We start from the raw sequence: 12,099 nt of genomic DNA on the forward strand, positions 1-12,099 counted from the left end.
ATTATTCTTACTTTAACATAGATAGCCAGTTATGGTTAATGAAAAATATTCTTTGTATTGTTACTTGTATCTGGATTTCAATAAAACAAATATGAAAAAAGGTAAACACAAGTTAATCATATGTGCTCATCAGCACTTAATAGAAAGTAGGTATCATTAATTCACATAGTTTTTCTAATAAAGTCAGTGTGATTTTTGGCACTGCATTTCTTCAGCCAATTTTTCGTAGTTGGGAGAGTAGCATGATATTCCCGTTCATAAGCAATTGTTAAGATGGGCATCTAAGTCGAGATCTGTATTTTGATTTTATTATGTTCATTGTAGAAAACAGAACTTCGCATAGATAAGTGGAACTGAAATAAAATTTTGCATGCTACATTTTTTAAGGCAGGAAACTTTTTTTCGGTCAACCAGATTCCAAAAGTTTTCATCTGTTGCGCAGGATTTTAGAAGAATATCATTTTGAAGGTCCAAAATCTCCGGTTCTACGTCTTCTGTTCTTACCTGAATGAGATTTGCAATTGGGGGAAGGGGTGTAACACAAGCAGAATGAACAATACAATGGCAGCACATGACACTGGGCAGGAGGGATGTTAGTAAGGAAGAGATAGGAAGAAAAGTGAAGGGAGAGGGGACATTGAAGGGAAGGGGACTCCATGGACAGGACAGGGGAAGTCTGTCCACAAGACCGGGACATTATGGACCACAGTGCCTCCCTCCATCCTAGAAGTGGTCCCTCTAGGCTAGAAGTGGGTGCATAGGTCTGTCTCCATTCCTTCCTTGAGCTCTCTGCCAAAGGGTGCCAGATTAGTCCCACAGCTAGAGGGAATTTCTGTGGTATGGATAACGGTTGACTGAGCTGACACTATAAAACCCATTTCACACAGGGCACAGTCCTAAATTGTTCAGAGCTGATGTTATTCACGAAGCACTAGGGAAAGATACAGGATAATTGTGCAATTCATTTGATTTAATCTGTCAGCATAATTTACATACACTTAATTAGTTAGATTTTCTACTTTACTTATGGCATTGGGCTTGCAAAAACCAACAGTAGAACCCCTTCAAAATAATGTTACTGATTTAAGCCTCTGGGTGCTTCAAAAATCTATCTAGAGCTTTTTAAAAGAATACAGATATTGATTTTTCTGCAGTGAAATATTTGACACATTTTCAGAACCTGCGCACTTATTTAACCCTTTGTTTCTGCACTATTGAGAACTATGATTTCATTGTTTCATGAAAAGCTGTAGTATTTTTTAATTTTTAGATGCTCCTTTCATGTAACTGATATTTGGAAAATGCCAGCTTTCCAAAGTTGGATAATTCCTTTGTGAACATTTTGCGCACGTCTATCTTGTGTGTTCTCCCAAATACCCAGTTTGCAAGGGCACATCGGGTATTACATACATAGGTGAGGTGCACATAAAGGTATGGTAATTTTATAGTCATATCCGTCAGATTTTAGACTTAACTATAATGAGAGGCTTATGTCCCCACAAAATACAGAATATGTTTCTATTCTTCATTTTATCCATTTAAAAAGAAAAAAAAAAAAGTCCCAAAACACCACTCTATTCAATACACACAATTCTCTCCAGGGAAGAGGCTGAGGGAGAAATTGAACCACATGCGACAGTCAGATGAGAATCATGTTGTTTAATGCACAAGGGAAGGTGCTCAGATACTGCAGTGATGAAGGCAACATAAGAAACAACATCAAACAGAATTCTAATACATAGGAAAAATACCTACAAACTAAGTGCCTGGCCCAAAGAATATCAAAGTCTGTGGAAAGATGCCCAATGAGCTTTGGAACATGCTTAGTGTTTCGAGCCTAAAGAAGTCATGTGTGTATTTCCCAGGCAAAGGGATCTAAATTCCATGGCAAACTCCCTGGATCCATGCAACAGAAAGCAATTGTGCAGCAGCTTCATTTAAATCAAACATCTTTCATCTACCTTTCCTATGGCCCGTGTTACCATATTATCCCAGCACCTGAGAACCATCAAAATATGTATCCCTCCTAACATCTCTGGAGGGTGGAGAAGTACTCTTATGCTCACCTTACAAATGGGAAAGGGAGGCATAGAGAAACCACATGACTTGCTCAAGCTCACATGGGAGGAAGTCTGTGGGGAGCAAGGACTTGAACATTTTCTGCCTGACACTGTTTTCTGTACTGCGATAACACAGAGCTGCATGGTGAAAGTTGGCCAGAGGCAGAGTCAGCTGATAGTTGGGGCTTCTGACACTTGACAAGGCATGGGAAACAGTTGGGACCAAGTGCATCACCTGGATATTTTGGAAGCAATTATCAGCCAGCAGTTGTTGACACCTGAATTGTCAATTAGGGTTCCAGGTTAACAGCCCTTTGAGCGAATGGGTTCCCACCTCACAGAGCCTATTGATTCAAGACAGCAACACTGCCTCCAGATCATGTTTTCAAGGTCTCCTTCACAATCCAGAGGATAGAAGAACAAAGACTGCCAATCCTGCAAAGATGCAGGCACATGCTTAACTTCATGGGTTATGAGTAGTTTCAGTGGAAGCAATGTGACTACTCAAGCAGATCAAGCTAAGCATGCACACAGGTCTTTGCAAGATCAGCACCTTCCTTCTAAATGAAAGAAGGAGAAAAGAGCTTGGAATAGGAGATGAAGGATGGATTCCGTGGCAAATTCTGTGGTAGAATACAGAGGATCAATCCTATGTGCCCTTCAAAGATACGTTTCCCATACAATTCAATGCACACAATCCTCCATTTAGATACATTTATTGATATTGATTTTATAAGGCCTCTGTGCACTTTTTTCCTGTTTACATTTTATCAGAAATGCTTATACTATTTGGCAGATGTATTTTCTGGCTGCTTAATGTCCACACAAAAAAAAGCATGATGTTTTTATTCATAAAAGCTATTTCCCAAGACTGGGATCTCATTGCGGTAATCATCCATCATCAAGAAGTGCCCTTGTCACATACTCATTATAGATTCACAAGCCAAAACAGAGGATGCGATACTGCCAAGTGATGAGACCATGCTTTCTGCTCCAGTTTCTAGCTAAAAAATAAAATGCTACACAATGTACAGAAATGCTTATTAATTATTATTATTATGCAGTAAGTGACCAATCCTCAAGACGTAAGCAAAACTTGCATGGAAGATTATAAGCTTTTCAAGGTAGGGGCTGTCTCTTGTTGCAATCTTGGTTAGAGCCCATAGGATCAACTGGCATGCAAAGGTGGCCAGGATGCTAGAGTGGGTCTCAAGAGATGTGGGTTCCATTCCCTGCTCTACCGCAGGCTTCCTGGGTGACTTTGGAGAAGTCATTTCAGCTCAGATCCTTAAAAGTAGGTAGATGCCTAAGTCCCGTTGAAATCAACAGGAGTTAGGTGCTTCAAGGATCTGTCTCTCAAGTACTCATCTGTAAATATAAAAGATAACAGTACTTCCATACATCACAGAGGTATGCGGTGAGTGGATAAATACATTACAGATAGGTTTGAGAAGGATTTGATTTTTATTGGTAAAACGTCAGTACACCGTTACACACAAACTGATTAACGAGTGTTTCCACCTATAATTATTGAAATTTACAGATCAGCAAAGCATGAAAAATGCTGCTTGCAAACTTAGAGTTTGATTTAAAGGCATTTACTTTCTATATTTTGGCATATGACGTTGACAAGTTGTGATTTAATGGCTTAATTTTTGAATCTCAATATCTACGGTCATTAAATTAAATTATTGTCTGGCATCCCTCGTGTGACACCCCCCATTGTGAAAATTTAAATCAATAAAATGCTTAAAATCCATACATTTTCAGAGTTGTGCAAAATTATCCTTTACAATAAACAAACATTGATATTATCTACTGAAATTATATTAAAAAAATCAAATTCTGCCAAGCCTAATTATAGATTGTGTGGTGCTCAGATGGGGATTGGGATCAAATAAATACATGTGATAGAAAGAAACAGCAATAAAGTTTTTTGTGTGAATCTGGTCAGACTCCTTGATATTAAAGCCCATTTACACCACCCAAGCAGGGTAAAGGCATAATAAAGTGAGCACAAATTACATTGACTCTCACTTTCTGCCAGAATACTGCAACTGGATCTATACAGGTGGGATCTGTGTCAGCAAAGAGCATCACTGATTTCAATGGGCCACAAGAGTCTGCCTGCATGGATCTCACTGCAAGACCAGGACCTCTTCAGGATTCTGCCTGTTATTATTTATTTTCCAAAGCTAGGTGCATTTAACCTTTGAAAATATGGTCATGCCACCACAACCACTGACCAACATCGCTTAGGCTAAATTCATCTGTCCTCTTGTGAGCATGCAGAGCAGGATCTCTTTGAAGGATGACAAATTGCATTCCTTAGCTGGAGCAAATATCCTTGAGTCTCTGATATTTTTAAATCCCCATGGTAACATTAAGCTAATGTTCAATTTATCAAAATCCTCTAGTTTTCAGTCCTGCACCATTTAAAGGAGTTTCTTATGAGGTTCTTCACAGCAATTAGAAGACCAGACACCTCAACAAGACTAAGAAATAGCATTTAAGACTAAATTAAAGTCAAATTAAATTATATTAAAGCAGAAATTGCCCTAAAGACTAGTTTTGGAAGATGAAGGGAGCTAAATACATACTGAGTCTCTGATCCAGTTAGACACTTAAGCACAAGCTTAATTTAAACACATCGTTAAGCCAATGCTGATTTAAGGGCTTGAGGCCAGATTTTTAAAGCTATTTAGGCACCGTGTAGAAAACCACCTAATGGGATTTTCAAAAGGACCTTGGTGCATAACTTCCATTGTCCTGTTAGGTGCCTAGACACCTTTGAAAATTCCATTAGGTACCTATCTGCATCTTTACATGCCTAAATAACTTTAAAATCTGGTCCTCGATTCCCAGTTACATTAAGGCTGTTATACCACTGTGAAGAGATTTTGGTGTAAATCTAATTTACTTCCATTTTAAGATCCTTTTACACTCCCAGAGTAAAGGGGATTTAGGCCTTGCCTACACTAGAAAATTGGGTGGGGGAACCCCACCCCCATTGGGTGAATGCAGTTATGTCATTATGAAGGTACTTTATACCAGTATAGCATCCTGCATGGGAAGGGGAATAAAAATAAGGCACCTTTTGTACCATAGCAACTAAACGCATGCTATGGCTTTTACCAGTATAATTATTTTGGTAAAGAAAACACAACCCTGACTGAAATTATACCAGTAACATTTCTCAGCATAGGCCAGCCTGAAGGATAATTGAGAATCAGGCCCTGATTTATGTACTCAAAAGTAAATATATGTTAAGGGCTTTGTTGAATTGAGACTTTAAAACATGTTTAATTCTTGGCACAGGCATAGTCTTATTTACATCAATGGGACTATTCGTACGCTTTAAGTTAAGCGCATACTTAAGTGACCTGCTGAATCAGTGCCTTAAAACTCAGTCCTGCACACACTTCTTGTTTCTGCCAGTGATGGGTTTTATACAGAGCAGTACCATTGATTAGCACAGGGCTTGTCCTCATGGAGACAGCAAGCCACGGAGCGAATCTACAGCACCCTTGCTTACCCACTCTATGAGGCTGTGTGGAACCTGCCAATCGAGCCCTGCAGTGGGACTGGGATCCAGTGTGCCCTGCAGAACCTGCTGCCGTAATAGCAGGACAGGATTCAAAGAGAGTCCCGTGCAGTTCCATAGTGCACTCTGACCTACTGCTGTTTCAGCATAGTGGCGGGGTCCATACAGCTAGTTATTACACGGCAAGCTAGCACGTACGTTTTCACCTCATCTTGCCACACACAGTTTCTATGTAGACAAGCCCCCTCACACTTCTTACTGATTCACCCAACGGTTCTGTTTCTTGCATGATAGAACTGAGGGCCAGATTCCAATACCTTTAGTGATGTTGAGAAGAACCTTACCCTATCAGTGGCCTGTTTGATATCAATGGGACCACTCTGGAGTAAGGTGTTACTCAGCATAACTAAAAGAATCAGAATCTGGACCTGGGCTTCCTTGTCTGTGTGTTTTTGGACTGACTTCCCACTGAAGGGTTCTAGCTACAATACAGGATCCATTTCTTTCAGCAACAGCCTCAGCACAATTAGAAAGAGTTTCAATTTTCTGGATAGCATCAGGAATTGGACCTACACAAGATCAAATGGCCCCAGGCCAGATTTGCTTTTAAAACAAAGAAACACTTCCCCTCCCCCTAGTGCCTGTAACCCAAACATTTGCACAGTTGAGCCCGGAATACATTGGAATGATGAATACATTTGAGGAAATCACAGCATGCTCACAGCTGTTCCACAAGCAAAAGAGAAGGCAAAATTCACTGAATAAAGTATCCAGTGTAAATTACTCACTCAACTCTAATTACATCTCATTGGGTAAGAGCTTCTATCCCACACAACCTACTCCTCTTCCACCCCTAATTTATATGCAGATCAGCCGCAGGTCAACATCCTTCATCATACTGTGTCCTCCACCCCATCCCATTCCTATACCCCTTAAGTACCCTTGAACGGTTTGCTTTAGAGGGGAGTGGAGATTAGGTAGACAGAGGAAGGAGTGAGTGGGAGAGAGCAGGAAGTCATATCCTTATTAATAATTTGTATCTTTGTAGCACTAATCCCAGTCATGGACCAGGACCCCATCGTGCCAGGCACCGTACAAACACAGAACAATAAAGCTATTCCCTTCCCCAAAGAATTTGCAATCTAATTCTTACTCAGGTCGTAAAGAGTTAGGAGGGAAAGATAATACAGCCTGGAGCCAAAAGAACAAAGGTACATTGAAGAGAATCCTGAAAAAAAAAGAAAACTTAAAAGCAAGGAATATAAAGTACTAAATAGCCAAACAAGGAAACCGCCATCTTAATCGTGAATTTCTCCGTTTAAAAGGACATTGCTTGCTTTAAAATAAAAAAAAATCTGATTCTGCAAACAGTTATACATAGCTGGCAATCCAACACCCATTCAAACTATTGGAAAGACTCCCATTAACTTCTCTGGGTGTTAGATCAAGCCCTCTGGGACTGCTCATCTGAACAAAGTTACTCACATTCAGAAAGTCCAGATCCAAATACTGCAGATAAACTCATTCCTTTATCTATGTTACTGATAACACCTTAGAAAGCATTGGTTTGATCCAGTTGATTTTTCACTGGATAAGCTGTTTGTTTACTGTGTGATTTCTCTGTTTGCCTAAAGAAAAGCCATGAAGTCAGGTTCTGTTTACAGTCACTTGGAAGCATGACATCAATGATAGTGTTTTATTTTGGTGCAATGTTTGGGTTACAAACACCACAGAAGGATGTTTATTGGTTGAAAAACAACTTCTGTGTTGTGTTCCTTTTTAAATTATGGAAATATTTCTACTGATCTCCGGTTTGATAAAAGCTTGGAGCTCACTTTTCAGAGAAGCCAAGCACTTATCTATGTGAGATGTATATAGGGTGACCAGACAGCAAGTGTGAAAAATCGGGACGGAGGTGGAGGGTAACAGGAGCCTATATAAGAAAAAGACCCAAAAATCAGGACTGTCCCTATAAAAGCAGGACATCTGGTCACTCTAGATGTATATGCTCAGCACCTCTGAAATACTGGGAGGTTAGAAAATTTAAATTTGCAGTCAAGTACAACTGACCAACTAGCTATAGGACCATGAACTTGCAAAGATTCAGATTTTCAAAGGCACAAATGGCATTTAGGCATCCAACTCTCAGTCTTCCAACAGGAGGTAGGTGCTTAGTTTCTATTTGTGCCTTTATGCACACTAATAGTCCAACTAAAGTAACTGAGGCTGCTCGTGTACTTAAAATTAAGCACGTGCATAAAGATTTGCAGGATCAAGGCCCATAACTGTCAGAGTCAGGGTCTGGTCACACTAATTGTAGATATAACAAAACCAAAGTAAATGAGAAGTATGGTGGCTCCCTAATGCTAAAGTGATGCTGGGTACAATTTTCTGAAGTGCCTTACAATGTTTAATGGCAGTAGTAACATTGGTCCTTCAGTCCCCGATTGTGCAGTTAACCACATGCTTATGTGTTTTCAGAGCTGGGGCCTTGGTGATGGAATAGGGTAATATATTATTCTCTCTAGAAATTGTACATACCACAATGTAGGCATACAAATGCTGTGCATATCTGGCACATAAATACCTTGCAATAGCAGCTACAAAAGTGCCATGTGAACGCCTGTTATCACTTTCAGGTGACATTGTAAATAAGCAGCGGGCAGCATTATCTGCCATAAATGTAAACAAACTTGACTGGCTGAACAAGAAGTAGGACTGAGTGGACTTGAAGGCGCTAAAGTTTTACCTCACTTTGTTTTTGAGTGCAGTTATGTAACAACAACAAAAAAAAATCTATATTTGTAAGTTGCACTTTCATAATCAAGAGATTGCACTACAGAACTTGTATGAGGTGACTTGAAAAATACTGTTTCTTTTGTTTGCCATTTTAACAGTGCAAATATTTGTAATCAAAAACAACATAAAGTGAGCACTGTCTACTTTGTATACTGTGTTGTAATTGAAATCAATATACTGGAAAAAGTAGAAAAACATCCAAAAATATTTAATAAATTTCAATTGGCATTCTATTGTTTAACTGTGCAATTAAAACTGATTAATCATGATTTTTTAAACACACGATTATATATTTTTAGGGCTGTCAATTAATTGCAGTTAACTCACAATTAACTCAAAAAAATTAGATTGAAAGTCAGTGGGTTGTAGGCATCTAAATCACTTTGAAAATAGGACTTAGGGACTTTTGAAAATGTTAGCCACAATATATTAGTCGTAATCAAAGGAGTTTAGGGCTTCATGCTACAGTGAACTTCGCAGAGACAGATTTTGCCACAGGGTTCATTGGAGAACTAGGGCCTTGGATTGGTAATGTAGTAGTGCAGAACTGAATTTCTGTGATAGTTTTGAATAAGCTGGGTCATAATTGAATATTATGTCAGTTCCACTAGAGGTCAGTGTCAGGCAAGGAACTGCCTAGTATGCTAGACTGCATGAAATCCAGACAAAATTCCCCTATATTTACTGCATTATTTATTTCTTAGAGATTTATGGAACTCTTATAGGACTGCTTTCAACATAAAAAGCAATGAACATCAGCAAAGAAATCCGCTGGTGACGAGCAATAGAGCAATTCTGTCTCCAGGGAAGTCAATCCAAAGGGTACATTTATGCATACACTTACTACACAGTAAACACAACACTGAATAGCAAATGTTTCCAGAATTGGGCACTGCACTCTCTAGTTCCTTCAGTGCATTGCAGAGGATAGACTGTAATTCTAGTTATAGTGAACCTGTGTATATCAGGCCATAGCTGATCCTATTGGTGTCAATGGCTGAACTACTCTTGATTTCAATGGGACCATTACTTAGCCTATAATAACTTTCTTACAAGAGGTTCCACTCTATCGAAGGGGTTCCCCTGAGGAGGATACTCACCCAATAAACTGCAGAAATCTCATTCTGTGGAGTACAGCAGCACATTATCTGCCAAGTGGTTTAGGTGAACCAGTAATTTGTTCTTGACATTGAAGTATCTTCAGATTTATTTTTTTATTAGTGTGTCACTGGAAACTTTTTTTTATAATATCTTTATTCCAGAGCTTTGTTATCCTTTAAATCCAAGAAAAATTATGCAATAGTGAAGTCATTTCTATGTATTCAATGTAATGTAATTAATATGTATTCAATTAAATAGAATATAGGTTGATTAGAAATAGAGTGAATGTTTGAGGGCTTAAATGGAACTTTAATTTGGCATAAGATTTGTGCAAGGACTCTGCATAGCGGTGACTTTCCCCATAGTACTGATCCCAGCCAGATCACTCTCATACCCGTCAGTAAAGCAGACTCTGATTAACATAAACAGGACACTCTAGGAAGAATCACCATGGTCATTGTTTGGTTTGAAATGTTACTAGGTAATGGGCACTGTCTGGAGGCTTTAGCTGAAGGACCTTTGTCATACTCCAATTAAAAATTGAGACTCAGCTCTTTGGGAGTAATGAAGAGCCTGTTAATCTAGTACACTACAAAACTGCTAGAGAAACAATCTTAAAAAATGTGTTAATAGCATGTGCACATTACAGCTGAATCCAAGCTGCTAGGTAATCACTACAGAGGCGGTATGCTTTATCCACACTTAATTCTGGACACAAAGGAGAGATCGTATTCCACTACCGCCCCTCTCTTCAGTCTAAGTGTATCCTGGAACAATGACCTCATTTAGGAGGCATCTGTCTGTCCCTGAATGTCTGACCTTGATTGTTTGCAGATTTGTCTTTTATACAGTGGAAAAATCAATGACGATTGTACAAATCTAGTGAAACATGATGCATTCAGAAATCATCCCCTTGCATTTATACAATTCGTAGTTTTTCAGGATAAAATAATTTAGAGAAGGGAAAATGAGACACTAAAAATAACCTTTCCTGCAGAGCAAATTACGAATAGAAATAAATTATGCATTGGCCAATGTGGATCTGATCGTTACAAATGTGAGGATGGCAGTAATAATGCAACAACATTTCTCTGAATTAGGACATCATCATTATGCTCATTTTAATCCATCACTTAACTCAGCATTCCAAAAGGAACTCATTTTTTTTAAGCACCTCATTTGGAGAAAAGCCCACAGGAGCAGGCATGAATGGATGTGTGTGGGGAAGAGATGGAGCTCTCCATTACATTTGCTGGAGACTGGGTCTTAAATAGATAAGCTTGAATAATTAATTGAAAATAGAGGGTCCCATCCCCCCTTAATAATTATTCACTAATATTTTTCCTTTATTTGATCAGTTCTGGTTAAGTGTAAATTAAGCTTGCTCCATAAAATAAATTGACTCCAAACTCTCAGCCAGGTCATTACCCCACTCAGTAATGCTGTGTTGATTTACACCAGTGAAGGATCTGGCCTTCTGCTTATTAATAGTAATTATTATTATGATCATCAACAACAACATCCCTGAGATGGCAGACACCTATGAAATTACACCTAGTCCATCACTGAAATCAATGGAGCAATGAGAGTTTACACCAGCTGAGGATTTACCCCTTTCTCTCAATTCCTGGCTTGGTCACTGTGGCCCAGATCCTCAAAGATCTCATGGGAGTTAAGTGCCTAAATGCCTTTGAGGATCTGGGTCGAGACCTCGGGCAAGTCACTTCACTTTGGTTTCCCCAATTGTTAAATGGAGAGCATCATTTTTTGCTCACCTTTGTGAACTGCGTTGAGATCTATGAATGAAAAGCTGAAAAGTGTGATGTATTTATTATAGTTGCAATGCCCATAATCGATAGGCAGCAACAAACAGGTTTTCTGATTGTAGCTTCTAGGAAACTCTCCCTAGACAAATTTTAAGCATCACACAAAATGACTTGCAATCCCACCCTAAAGAGTGAGAACATTTAATTGACTGATGCTAGGGGCTCTTTAACAAATCTTGAATTGGCTGGAAAACTTGTCTATTTTCTCTAGCCTTTGCCTTAAGAAGCCCATTGGGAAGTGTTGCATTTTTGTGGGGTTTTGGAACACTTTTCATGGTTGAATGACCTCAGTGGGCCAGAGCCTCAGCTGATGTGACTATGCATTGCTGTCAATCTAGTGATGTCAATTGATTGATTTACACCAGCGGAGGATCTGGTCTAGTAAAAAATTAATTCTTGGTAACTGCGTGTGTATAATAATCAGATCTATATTATGAAACCCCACACATGGATTCCAAGAATATCACTCACTAGGCCAGATCAGAGTAGCTCCATTTGTATGTATACATATATAGAGAAAGTGTTTGAATAGAACTTGCAGCAAACTGGAGGTAAACAATTCTCTAGACATTATCAAGGAATTCCCCTTCCCCCACCCATTTTTCACTTTTTTTTTTTTTTTAATTTTTCTGGCTTTTTCTAAACCAACTCCAGAGGTGAGGGGAACAGACCTGAACACTGTCTCCAAGTCTACACACACACACACTCTTCCCACTGGTATTTTAAAAATCCTTCTCCTGTGCCATATTTGTTGGGCACACTTTATACC

General features: G+C 39.0%; 1 protein-coding gene across 1 annotated transcript in view; it reads right to left on the reverse strand.

The window, feature by feature from the left end:
• RAP1GAP2 (RAP1 GTPase activating protein 2) overlaps positions 1-12,099 on the reverse strand; it is a 322,912-nt gene that overhangs the window by 246,847 nt on the left and 63,966 nt on the right. The gene's annotated exons all lie outside the window — the stretch shown is intronic.

The sequence above is a fragment of the Gopherus flavomarginatus genome, chromosome 19 (assembly GCF_025201925.1).
Source record: "Gopherus flavomarginatus isolate rGopFla2 chromosome 19, rGopFla2.mat.asm, whole genome shotgun sequence".
Taxonomy (NCBI): Eukaryota; Metazoa; Chordata; order Testudines; family Testudinidae; genus Gopherus; species Gopherus flavomarginatus.